Source organism: Balearica regulorum, chromosome 2, assembly GCF_011004875.1.
Source record: "Balearica regulorum gibbericeps isolate bBalReg1 chromosome 2, bBalReg1.pri, whole genome shotgun sequence".
Classification (NCBI taxonomy): domain Eukaryota; kingdom Metazoa; phylum Chordata; class Aves; order Gruiformes; family Gruidae; genus Balearica; species Balearica regulorum.
In genome coordinates this window covers 26,140,252-26,151,986 of record NC_046185.1, presented here as the reverse complement: position 1 = coordinate 26,151,986, position 11,735 = coordinate 26,140,252, and positions in this window count along the sequence as shown.

The window sequence follows — 11,735 nt, the reverse complement described above, 5'->3', positions numbered from 1 at the left end:
AAAGAAAGAGGGACGCACCTCAGCTGGAGAGCAGAGGCTCAGATGCTTCTAGGCTGTCTTAGCAGCCTGTGTCGTGCACCCATTAGAGTGGCAATTTCCAGAGCATGCGTCAGACAGCCCTCCCACGCTGATGCTGAGAGCAACACCTTGGATACAGGCCTGACATAACACTAGGAATATTTGTCATGATTTGTGGTACACAGCATCACTGATACAGTGACACAACCTGCTGAGCTGTGTGGGACATTTCCTTTGCTATGAGGTGTGAGTCCTGCATGCTCGGCAGGCCTTTATTAATTTTAAATAGAATGGTGGATGTCAATTAACCGTGGGAGATATGTCAGCGTTTGTTAATGTACTCCTTTATTAATTTTTCATACCGTCATGGATGCGAGTCTGCATTTCCCTGCAGGGCCCTATGTTGGGAGGCAGGGGGTGGAGGAGAGGGGGAGACTCTGTATTATTGCTCCGTGAGATTTTTTTTCCTGAGTGCGTGAGTACGCTCATGAATGTATAAAATTGTGGAACTTGTGCATAACCAGTTTGAGTGCCTAAGTGCTGGCCTGTGGGGCTTCCCTCCCTGCCTGCAGCATCATTCCTCAAGCTTTGTAGGTCTTTTCTAGGTCATGATCGATTTTATATATTGGACTACATGTTGGATAATGCTGGTGCGTTAAAAAAAAAAAAAAAATTCAGCTTTAAAATGAAGACAAATATTAGACAAAACTTTTTTTCCCCTGGAAAGTGCAACGCTTTAATGCTGTGCAAACAGAGCAGAGGCAAGGGGGAGAAATTAAAAGGACAAGGGAGATTTTGGTATACAGAGCTGGGAGCTCTTGGCACATTGTGGAGAGTCTTCTAGTGTGTGTGACCAGCTTTCCCTATCTAGGAATCTTGGGAACTGTTATGGCATGGCTTTGTAATCTGCTCACAACATCAAAGGTGGATCCACCTCCACGAACCATTTTTGCACTAGTTCTTTGATCAGGAAGAGATCTGTCTTGCATTCCCCGGCCTCTGCTCCTCCCAGAGCATCACGCTCCTGTCCTGCACATTTCCGCATTTCTCAGAGCTCAAATGAGGTCACCAAACATTTCCTTCTTTGTTTTTCCCCTTCTTCATTCTCAGGTCCTCTCAGGATGCTTCAGGCATGGATCTCGTAGAGTCAGAGAAGTCACAGGCAGACTTTGTCCCTTCCCCACAGCAGCGGAGTTAAGGGAAAGGACTCGCTGCCCCACACTCAGGTGCCACCTTGGAGCCTTGCCCCACTTTTAGGAGACTCATGAAATGGTGAACCCTTCCCACTTCTCCTCCTACCTGATTTTGGACCTCAGAGCAGGATCCACAGCCATCATAGGGAAAAGGCAGCCGTCTCTGCCACAGGGGACGTGCTGGCTGTAGTCCAGCTGCATGGGCTGCAGTACAGACTGCGCTGCAGGACGAACAAATCACGAGAGGACAAGAAAAGCAGGTTTCTACAAAGGTTGGGGGGAACCCACTGAGATCCATATTTCTGTTAGAATATGTTAGAGAAGAGCTTGGCTGTAGTTCTGCTCTGCTGGTAGGAGATAGCTGCAAATTTGGGATCCCAGGGGAGGCAGCCAGGAGCTCCCCACTTTGGGCATCTGAAATACCATCTTACCTCCCCTCTCCCTGCTCTGAGTCCCAACGGCCCTTAATGCTGCTTTGCAATGAATTTGAGGACTAGTGGAACTAACTATATCAAAGCCTTACTATTAGCACTCTGCAGCGTATGTTCTACTCGGATGTCCTACAGTTCTTCTGAGAGACAAACGCCACTTCAAAATTGTTAGCAATAGGAAATGCTCATCTGAGTTTCAGACGGTTTTGCACTGGCAGAGGTGGGCTGGCTGGCAGGCAAAAGGGCTGTATGAGGATTGAGCACGGCGACAGGGTGGTGGGAGACGGAGGCAGAGAAGAGGATGGGGAGCTGGCTCTGAGGCAGGCAGGCTCCCTCTTGCATTCCATCTTGGTAGAGAGGGAGATTGTAACGCGGGGTTGTTCTACAGTGGCATAAACCAATCTAAAATGGGGCTGCCATGGGGTTCATCCTCCTCTCCAGCCATAGCTGTGCTGGCCTTGCACACCCAGGGCTGGCAGGGAGGCAACGCAGGGAGCTGAGCTGCCTGAATGCTACACCACGGGGAAAAAATGAGTCTTCAGACAAACCAGCTCCCTTACCCAGTCACTGCGTGGTTGCACTGGTACCAGTGCTAGTGCCAGGGGTGGGAGACAAGGAGGATGGCTGCAGCCCCAAATTACGTCAAATTGAGGTCCAGCAGAGTTGTGTCCCAGCTTTGAAAGCTCCTTGAAAGACATCTGGCTCCTGGCTGAGTTCTTCCTTCCTTGTCCATCCAATGTGCAGTATGCTGCTGAAGGGGTGCTCTGTTCTCAAAGGCCACAGGTATGTTAATAAATCAAATGGCCGGGGGCTTCTTCCTTGGCCCTAAGAGCAAGTGACATGGCTAAGTTCTGCTCATCCATCCTGCCTCTTGGGGAATGGTCCCTGTATTATTCATATCCCCCAAACTGGACTGGACCGTTGTCTGCAGGCAAAATCATGCCAAGGAGTGCTCTAGTAGCATTTAAATGGTGTGACAGTGGGATGCAATGGCTTGGGAGGGTGGATGCCGGAGCAGGGGATGGTTCACATGCAAGGATCCAGCTGCTGAGGACCAGCTGCAACACAACATGGAGATATGGGAGGAGGCCCACAGGGCCTGCCACAGGGCAACTTATCCTGAAGGGTTATTCAGGGTCCTCTGAGATGCGATGTGTTCTGTAAGTATAGACACCCCCTGGCCTCAAAGTAAATATGTATCTGTAAAAACACTATGCATTTCATTGGCGACCTTGCTGTAAGGAACTGTGCCTTTCAGTGTTGTGAAGTGTTTGTGCAGCCCAAAGAGACCCAAGAGATGCTGCACAGCCTGTTCTGTGAGGGGCTTTGGGGCAAGACCTTCAAACATCCTGGCCACTCCACGCTGATATTTAAAGGTCAGTTGTATTCCAAAAGGTTACCTCGACGGGCATGGTGGAAATTTGTCTTTCTCATTAACTCACAGATTCACTCAGCTGACAACTGAAAATGTGCATTTCCGGATTTGCCAGTTCAGGGTAAGATCAGATGTGAAAGCCAGAGCAGCTTTTTGTGGGTCTCCCACCCTCTGCAGCGAGGGCTGCGTAAGAAAGGCTTGCAAGTCTGCGAATGGGGCTGGAGTTGGAGTAGAAACGTGCTATCTTGGGTGAGGAAGTTCTGCAGCCTTAGCAGGCACAAAATGTAACAAAACCTTATTTTAGTGAGTGAATTCCCCAGATGTGCCTGGGAACAAGTCGATTGACTACAAAAGATCTATTTATCCACAATCACCATTTAGAGTAAAACTGTGCTTTGAAGTTTTGAAGGCACTTTCGCAATAGACGGGTTTGCCCTGGTGTCCTTGGCCAAAAATAGTCACTTCTTTTATTTTTGTCCTGCTAACATATGCCAGCTGGCTGCCACCCTCCATTCCTGACACGGCTGCATTTCAGTTCTGTGTTTATGTAAAGTTTGTGCAGTGTGATTTAAGGTCCTTTGGGATGAAATGTACTGTGTAAATATAAACTTTTCTTTCCAAAGCCTTTCTGTAGCCATTAAGGGCCTAATTCATCCCACAAAGCAAGGGTTCACACCAAGAGTTGACCAAACAGATGTGGCTCCTGGCATCTTCTGGCACCTAGCGGGTTCAGGCTCTGGAGGAAGTTTCCTTGACCAACTTCTGGAAATACTGCAGGGCTACTCAGCGCTCCAGCCCTTGGCTTTGGTTTGGACCAGGATTCTGAACATCCAAGTGGAAGGGTTGTTTGAATACAAGGGTTTCGTTTGGCATTTTACTACATAAACTTGTCATTTGCAAACAGATTGGAATCTGGATTTGGAGTTTTGCATGTTCCTTCACGCTAGGCTGTGGGATAGTTTGGATCCATCTGGTTAATTTACCAATACAGCCGAGCAGGTGATAAGGAATAGGCTGGGCTACAACCATCTAAGTGATTCTCTTTCAACCTCATTATAAATAAAGACTGAGATCAAATCTTAGCAATCGTCATGACAACTTCTTTTCTGGCTCTAGGTCAGATATCCCTGTAATTGGGAATAATGTGCAAATTTACCGCTTTCACAAACAAATCCAGCCCTGCTGAGGAATTGGGAGAAGTAAATCTGGTCCAGTGTGATTATATCTTGCCATCTATGACAAGTAGGGGCCTATCCCAGACTCTGTGCAACACATATCTACAACACACACTACACAATACACAATACAAAATGCAACATTTGCAACATAGTGAAGCAAGTGATCAACAAGATATAGCTGCCTATTTAAATAGTGTCATGAATATTTCTCCATAGGAATTCCTGGGTCCCTTCAGCTGTAGAGGGAGTGGAAAAATGGGGACCGTCTAATACGGCTGGAAAGATAAAGAAAGGGGGGGGGGGGGGAGGGAAAGGTAAAGTTTGCAAATCCAGGGTGGTAAAGTTTGCAAATCCAGGATGGTAAAGTCAAAGGTCCAGCATCACACACCTACGATATCCTTCCAGTGGTTTTTAATCAGGGATCTTCCACTAACTGTAGCAGGAATGACATTGAACGACAAGAGATTTCCTTTAGTTTTTAGAAGCCACAAAGCATAAAGCAGAGCTTACGTGCCTTAACAGCAGGCAAAGCTGAAATTTCACCTGTGCCCAGCCAGCACCAGCTTCTGCCAGCCCAGGCTGAGCCTGTGACATGAAAGCCTGTGGGTAAGCAGGAAAGTCTGCAGCCCTCCAGCTACGCCTCCCGCCGCTGATTCAACTCAGATGAATGTCTCTGACTCCAAGAGCAGCAGTGGGGGACAAAAATGAAAGCGGGTGTCTTTCTCCATGAATCTCGCAGCTTTGCGATGAATTCAGTTTCCAAAGGTGCAATGGCAGCAGCACATACTCTCAGGCTGGGCCCTTCATGTGCACTTCGTATTGGCACCACAACCGCCGGAGCGGCAGGAAAGGGGAGCTGCTTCCAACAGACGCTGCTGAGGATGTCCTTGTCAAAACTCAAACATGAAAGGAGACTTGTGGGCATTTGTCCCCAGGCAAGAAAAATGAAGACCAGAAGGAACAGACTGACATCCACACTATGTCTAGTATAAAATGCTGGGAGCTGCTAATTAGAGGAGGGAAGTCTGCTCTGGCACGCCTCCTCGCTTCTGGGAGCAAGTGCTGCTGAACGAACACCTCGGTCACCAGCAAAGCTCCTCGTAAACACTGGGATGCCATTTTGGAGATCACGAGATGCCTTTCTCAGACAGGCTGCTGGGACTTCACAAAGCAGGCAGGAACACTGCACCACGAATTAAAACCTGGAGCTGCTAAATTTACAAGCAGCTGTAAATGCTATCCTGGACATTGAACAGTAGATATAATCCACATCTCCAGGCCAGAGTTGTAATCCTCTCTCATTTATGGGATGATGCACTTCTGCAGCCCACTCCAGCAGAGCCTGTCACTCTCCTGGAGAATAGACTCACCCCTTGTACCTGTCTGAAGGCAGAAGAGACCATTGGAGAGAAGAAGTCTTGGTGGTTGTACATGGCACTACCCCAAGTGAGGGCTGAAGGCAGTACAAGGCTGAGACGCTGGATTTACCTTAGAAAGTAGAGACTGCAAGGCATTATTTGGGATTAGGCACTATTAGCAGTAGGCATTTTGCTGATTGGGTGTGTGTGACACCAGCAGGTGAGTGTGGGGCAGGGGCAGTGATCATGGGGCAGGTCCCACCAGGCACCCCACAGCCCACGAATGGCCTGACTCTTCCCCACCGAGACAACATCCTGGAGCACATCAGTCCTCTCCTGGCTTTGTTATAGCTAAGTGACCACAGCATAGACACTCTTTCCAGGAGAGCTGGTGGGTTCATGAGAGGTGCCACCGCACCAGGGGTCCTCAGGCCAAGGTGAAAAGCAAAGCTTAGGGTCCCTTGGAGCAAAAGGAGGGGTGCTGGCAATTTCTTTGCAAGCCAGTGTGTGTGCACATAGGAGGAAGTATACCCACACTGTTCACCTCGCTTTCTTTTAGTATGTTTTTGCCTTTCACCCCATCACTAATATCTCAATCCCCTACCCCCACCTTCCCACCACACATCCCAATTTCCCACACAGCATGCCAGATCCACAGCTCCTACTCTCCTACTATCCATCTCCCCTAGGACATTTCTGTCCTGGGTCCAGCTCCCCCATGTCCATCAAACCTAGATCAACCCCATCCCCATCTCATCTGCTGTCAAGTCCCACCAAAGCCCATACAATGTCCTTTTGCGGCCTCCCTGGACCTGACTGGATTCCCACCGGCCTCCTGCAGCATGTGCTGGGAGGTAAGGTCTGGTCCCCATGTTACTCTCAACCAGCAGCACACAGGGTCTTTCTTGTTTTCCCTTGATAATTCAGGGAAAGAGGGATTTTTTTTAATTATTTTTTCAAAGGTGCCCATGACTGTTTGAGGCTACCTAATCCCAGGGAAGAAGATGGAAGTGTTCTGCACCCTTCCCCAAGTTCTTTTTTGTCTTGGTGCCCACTACAGCTGCACCAACGTTACAGCACATTAGTTAAAAAGCAATTGCTGCAGAGGACCTTAGGAGACTGCTTTGGGTCCAAATGGCTGAGCTCAGAACCAGTGAGGAGCAGGAACTGGCTGCAGTGGTGATGCTCACAGACCTCCAAGACTGGGGTGTCTGTGGGCATCGTGCTGGTCCTTTTGCTCTAATGGGGCACTGTGAAATGTCAACCTGACATTAAAGCAAAGCAAAACAGTAAGCATTGACAGAACCCTGTCATATCCAGAGAGAGCTGAAAGACTGTACCACATATTATGACCTTGTTGCTAGAGAGGTTGCTGCTTCACTCATGGTGAGCACATCATCATCACTGAAACACGGGACTGGTGCCAACATGACGCATTTTTAGCGGAAGTGTATGAAAGGGAAACATCTCTTTTAAAACAACCCTCTTCCTCTCCCAGGAGCTCTCATATCTCACTTTTCCTCTCCAGGATCCCCTCTCTTCATTATACTCCCAACGTTTTCAGCTTTTTTTGCTTCCGATTTGGCAAAGAAAAGTTCATTGTCATGTTGTTATTCCCGATGTGAGAGTTACAGCAGAAGAAGGTGCACCACAGGCTGGCAAAGGGGCCGTAGTATGTAGTTTGCCTATCTCTGGTATCAGCTGGGTTTGGGATGAGTCAAGGAGATAAGATAGGGAACAAACAAGTGGGAGAGCGAATAGGCTATTTGGTGGTGTGGTGAGGGCGCGTCTGCCGCTGACTCAGAGACCTAATCAATGTCTTATCATTTCTCACGCCTTCCACCTCCAGCACCAAACCTCCAGGAGTTCTCATTGGGAGACGAATTCCTCCTCCTCATCGGGAGCATGCACTTGAGCCTTCTGCATAGGAAACACCCGTGTCTTCTCCATGCGGCAGAAACACCCAGCCAATGATTACACACACCGGCTAATGGATGGACACGTGTATCCCAGCTGGTTGTACCTAGATACATAATGCAGATATATTATCCCGGGTTGCAAGCAGTATCAGCAGCCTAAGGAACAATTAGATATATTTTATAATGGAATTAGGAGATTATAAGGGAAATGGAGCCTCAAAGGAAGAAGTTCAGACATCCTGGAGAAAGCAAGCAGAGGTACATAGGAGGACACATATTATGCTAAAACACGAGTCCATCAGAAGCAACTGAGTCCTGTGTCACAAAGTTAAATCATCTCTTTGTGTCATGCTGCTAGAACTATGAAGCTTCATCTGAAGATTCATTGTGAAGGTTGGAAGTCAGGTTGTCAAAGGAATCCTCTTGTCCTGAGAAGAAAGAGACAGGATGAGTGCTACCCCAGTGCCTTGCATGTGAACCTCGTTGGCTAGAAGGGAGCCGTACTGCAAGACTCCCTAGCACCAAGCTCAAGTGGGACCCTCTTTGGCTCCTTGGTGGGGCATCTCCTAAGGCTTTTTGTCTTGTCCTCCTCTTTTTCTTCACCTGCTTTCTATGGCGCTTCACTCTGGACAGGGCTATGGTGGTTGTTAGTGGTTGCTGATCACTTCAGACAGCCTTTTTTTCCACCCTCAGGGCTCCTGACCCCTCCCCATCCTGGACCTGGCTATAAATGATGTTCCTTTTTCCTGCCTTGCTCCAACTTTTGTTCTCTTTGTTCTCTGTCCCTCTCCCTCATTCTCCAAAGTGCTTGGCATATGTCTTTCATCTGCCTAGAGTGGGCTTCATGAGTATGCAATGAGCACAGAAGCTAATTAGTGACTGATGCCTCAGGGTTTTAATTTGAACCTCATGGTGCAGCCATGCCTTGAATGTAAATAAGGTACATGCTTTTGGGTGAGCAGGGGGTCCTTTGCGAGCTCTTCAGTAGAGACCAACCTGCTGCTTAGGCCCAGGCGTGACCTCTGCAAACAACCTCTGAAATACTCAGAAGACTTACTGTGCGCTACTCACAGACTGTTTTGAAAATTTCCTTCAGTGCTCGAACTTGCAAGAAATTCCACTGGGAACATCAGTGAGCTACTTGAAACCGCACACGTGCGTGAAAATTGTGGAATTTGCTAAGAATCTTTAGAGAGGGAACTGTGGGCAAATTTGGAGGAGGTGGTCAAGCTTTCAGATGGCCAACTGACATCCATTTCTGACTTCACCTCTGGCCCATGTTTACTAAAAAAAAAAAAAAAAAAGAGTTTAAACAAAGGGAGTAAAATGCTCCTAAAGCTAAAGACAAAGAAAACAAGACAACAAATCAAAATCAAATAAACGCATCAAGATGATCTCCATAATCTCAACATAAAACCAGTTAATCCTTATAAATGTTAAGAAAGGCTCTTTGGGAAGCAGCTGTGCCTTTGGTTACAAACATGCTAAAGTCAATTTGACATAGAAACTGGAGCTCTTTAAATAGTTTAGTTTTGAGACATTACTATCTAATGTTCACATCACAGAGCCAGTTATAAAGCTCCAGTCTTAGATTTCCGTTCTTGCGGAGCAGGTAACCCTTTCCTCCCCTCTGCAGGCAGACTAAATGACAGATTTTAACAGAACAACTCTAATAAACAGTACTTTGACATGTATTATTAACCAGAAACTATATGGGGCAGTGCTGAGGGCTCTAGATTTTTTTTTTAAAGCATAAAATACTTTTTCTTTATGAGCCAACATTTAATTCTAAAATATTTTCATCATAGTTCAGATTTTAGGGACGGACACATGCACACATACACACAACAACATTTTCATGACATAGCACGAAGTCTAAAAAAGTCCAGACATTTCCTAGACATCAGACACAAACAGCAAACCTTGATAAAGAAGTCACTTCCCAGAGGACTGGGCCTGGAGCTACAGTCACAGAGGCAGCAGATGTCCTCTTGGCTCAATGCTTCTCATGAACAGACCTTGTTTGGGTGCTGGCAGGGAGGCAGGAGGCAGGGACGACATGACTGACAAGAGTTTTGACTTCTTTTTAAAATGACTGTGCTTGGAGTCTTCTCTCAACAGGCTCATTGACCTTAAAGGTGAGATATCTCAGGCTGGTCCTTGAGGTTCATGAACTTTGCTTATTCTGCCTAGTGACATCTCCCCGCAGCCTGCAAGCATATCCATTGCAAGACCTGACTTGGAGCTACCCCAGATTTGAACTTAGCAAGTGGCAGGTTTGGAAAACATCCCATTTACGTCCACAGAATAAAAAGTATTTGGTGCCCTACAGAGCAGACACTGTATGTCTGCAAACATTCTCCTGAGCCTTCGTTCTCCTCCCTCCCCCCGTTTTTTGTAAATAAAAAATTAAACGTGCAAGATGTTTCCTGAAGATTTTGGCATGGTCTTATCTGGATAAAAGGTCTCATGACGACTCTGTTGCCAACTTATAGAAATTTCAACACAAAACTATCCTATAAAAATAGCTGCTTGCCAGGCTTTGTTTGTTTTCTTCCCAACCATCGCTTGACACTCACCCATCTGCAAACGCAAAAATAAATGTGTACAATTTATTACTACTGTCATTGTTCTTCTCCTAAAGAAGGCAACTTACAGTCAGCGTTCTATTTTGGAAATAAGCTAGAAGTAAAGCAATTTGTCTCTTGCTCTTTAGAGCAGCAAAACCTGCCAGTTACTTCTTTGCTGACTTGGCCTCCAAGCAGTGCTGGGCAATGCTGCCCAACGCTTCCACAGCTGGTACCAAAAACCTCCTGTACCCCACCAAGAACAGCACTTGCGGTATGCCTTTGGAGAAGGAGTGGCTGTGGGGTTTCCGAGGGGCTGGGATCTCACTATCATCTCCCAAGGAGACTGGCCTGACTGCAGGGCAAGAGGACAAGGAGTAGGGGCTGAGCCCCAAGAGCTTTGCCCCAGGGCAATGCTGCCCTGGGCAGGGTGGCAGAGCCCTCGCCTCATCTCCCTGTGCACAACCCTGCTGATGGGCACCGAGCGGCAGCACAGCGGTATTGCTCATTTTGGGGGAAAAGGGAAAGTGTCGTGGTGGGGGAGAGAGAGAAGGGAGCCATCATGTTCCTCCCTCCCCAGCTGCCCTCCCTTCCCACTTTTTGGAGGAGCAGTGATGGTAGCACCACTCTAAACTGTCATTAGTTTATAGTAAATAGTAATAAAAATACATATTCTCTATTCTGGGCTTCTGTGTCCTTGGCCTTGCCTGGCAGAGAGAAAGCCTTGTCCTTCATCTAGAAAGTTTGGAACCTGAGGGTGAACAACACGGTGGGACTGGGAAGACCCACTTTTCTCCTCTCCATCACAGACTCATTTTGCAACAAGGAAAAGATGTCCAGAGCCATAGAGAAGCACCCAGTTGGCTCATCCTTTGAAAACTGGACCCTAAACCTTCTGTGCCTGAGCTCTCTGTCTCTAGTTGGCAATAAAAGCACTCCCCTACGTCCTGTTGAGAAATGTATTAAAACATGAGGAGCACTTAGTGATGGGGCAACCAAGTCCCCATGATAACAACAGGGAGCAAGATGCTGTGGGGGAAGCTGTCCTAGCATGTCTGATTGATTGCTCTTGGTGGGACAGGACCACCATGCTGATGGAAACTGAGACCCTGCTGCCACATCGACTTTGCGGGGGCACAAGGAGCTGAGGGCTTTGGCCGGCCGAAGCAAGTGGCAGGAGGTGAGCATCGCCCGGCGCTCGCGGCACCGGCAGCCCCAGCGAAGAGGAAGCTTTTTTTTTTTTTTTCCCATTGTTTTCTTGCTCTAAAGAGGAGAGAAAAGAGATCTGGATCCAGTCGTTTGGTATAAACATTAAAGGGATTTTGCATGCTTATATTTTTTTCCTCAGAGACAAATTATGCTGCTTTGGGTTGCCATGGTTCCCGGTTTCCCTGGTTACCCCTCAGTATGGGGTGGGGGATGAGGCGAGGGAAGGAGGAGCCAAAAAAAGATGGGAGCCAATTGCAAAGATGCTGAACAAGGCAGACGACATCGGCAGGCTTTTTTTCCCGGGAAAAAAGAACACAAAGGCAGGATGGATGTCTCCTGGCAAAGACAGTGGCTGTGTTTTGCACCCTTTGATGTTTTATAATTCAAAAGGGGGAGAAGACTGTGCAACAAAATTAATTGTCAGTGAAAACCTACAGCCCAGTGTTTAATACTTCCTTAAACTTAGAAACAAGCGGCTCAGTGGGGA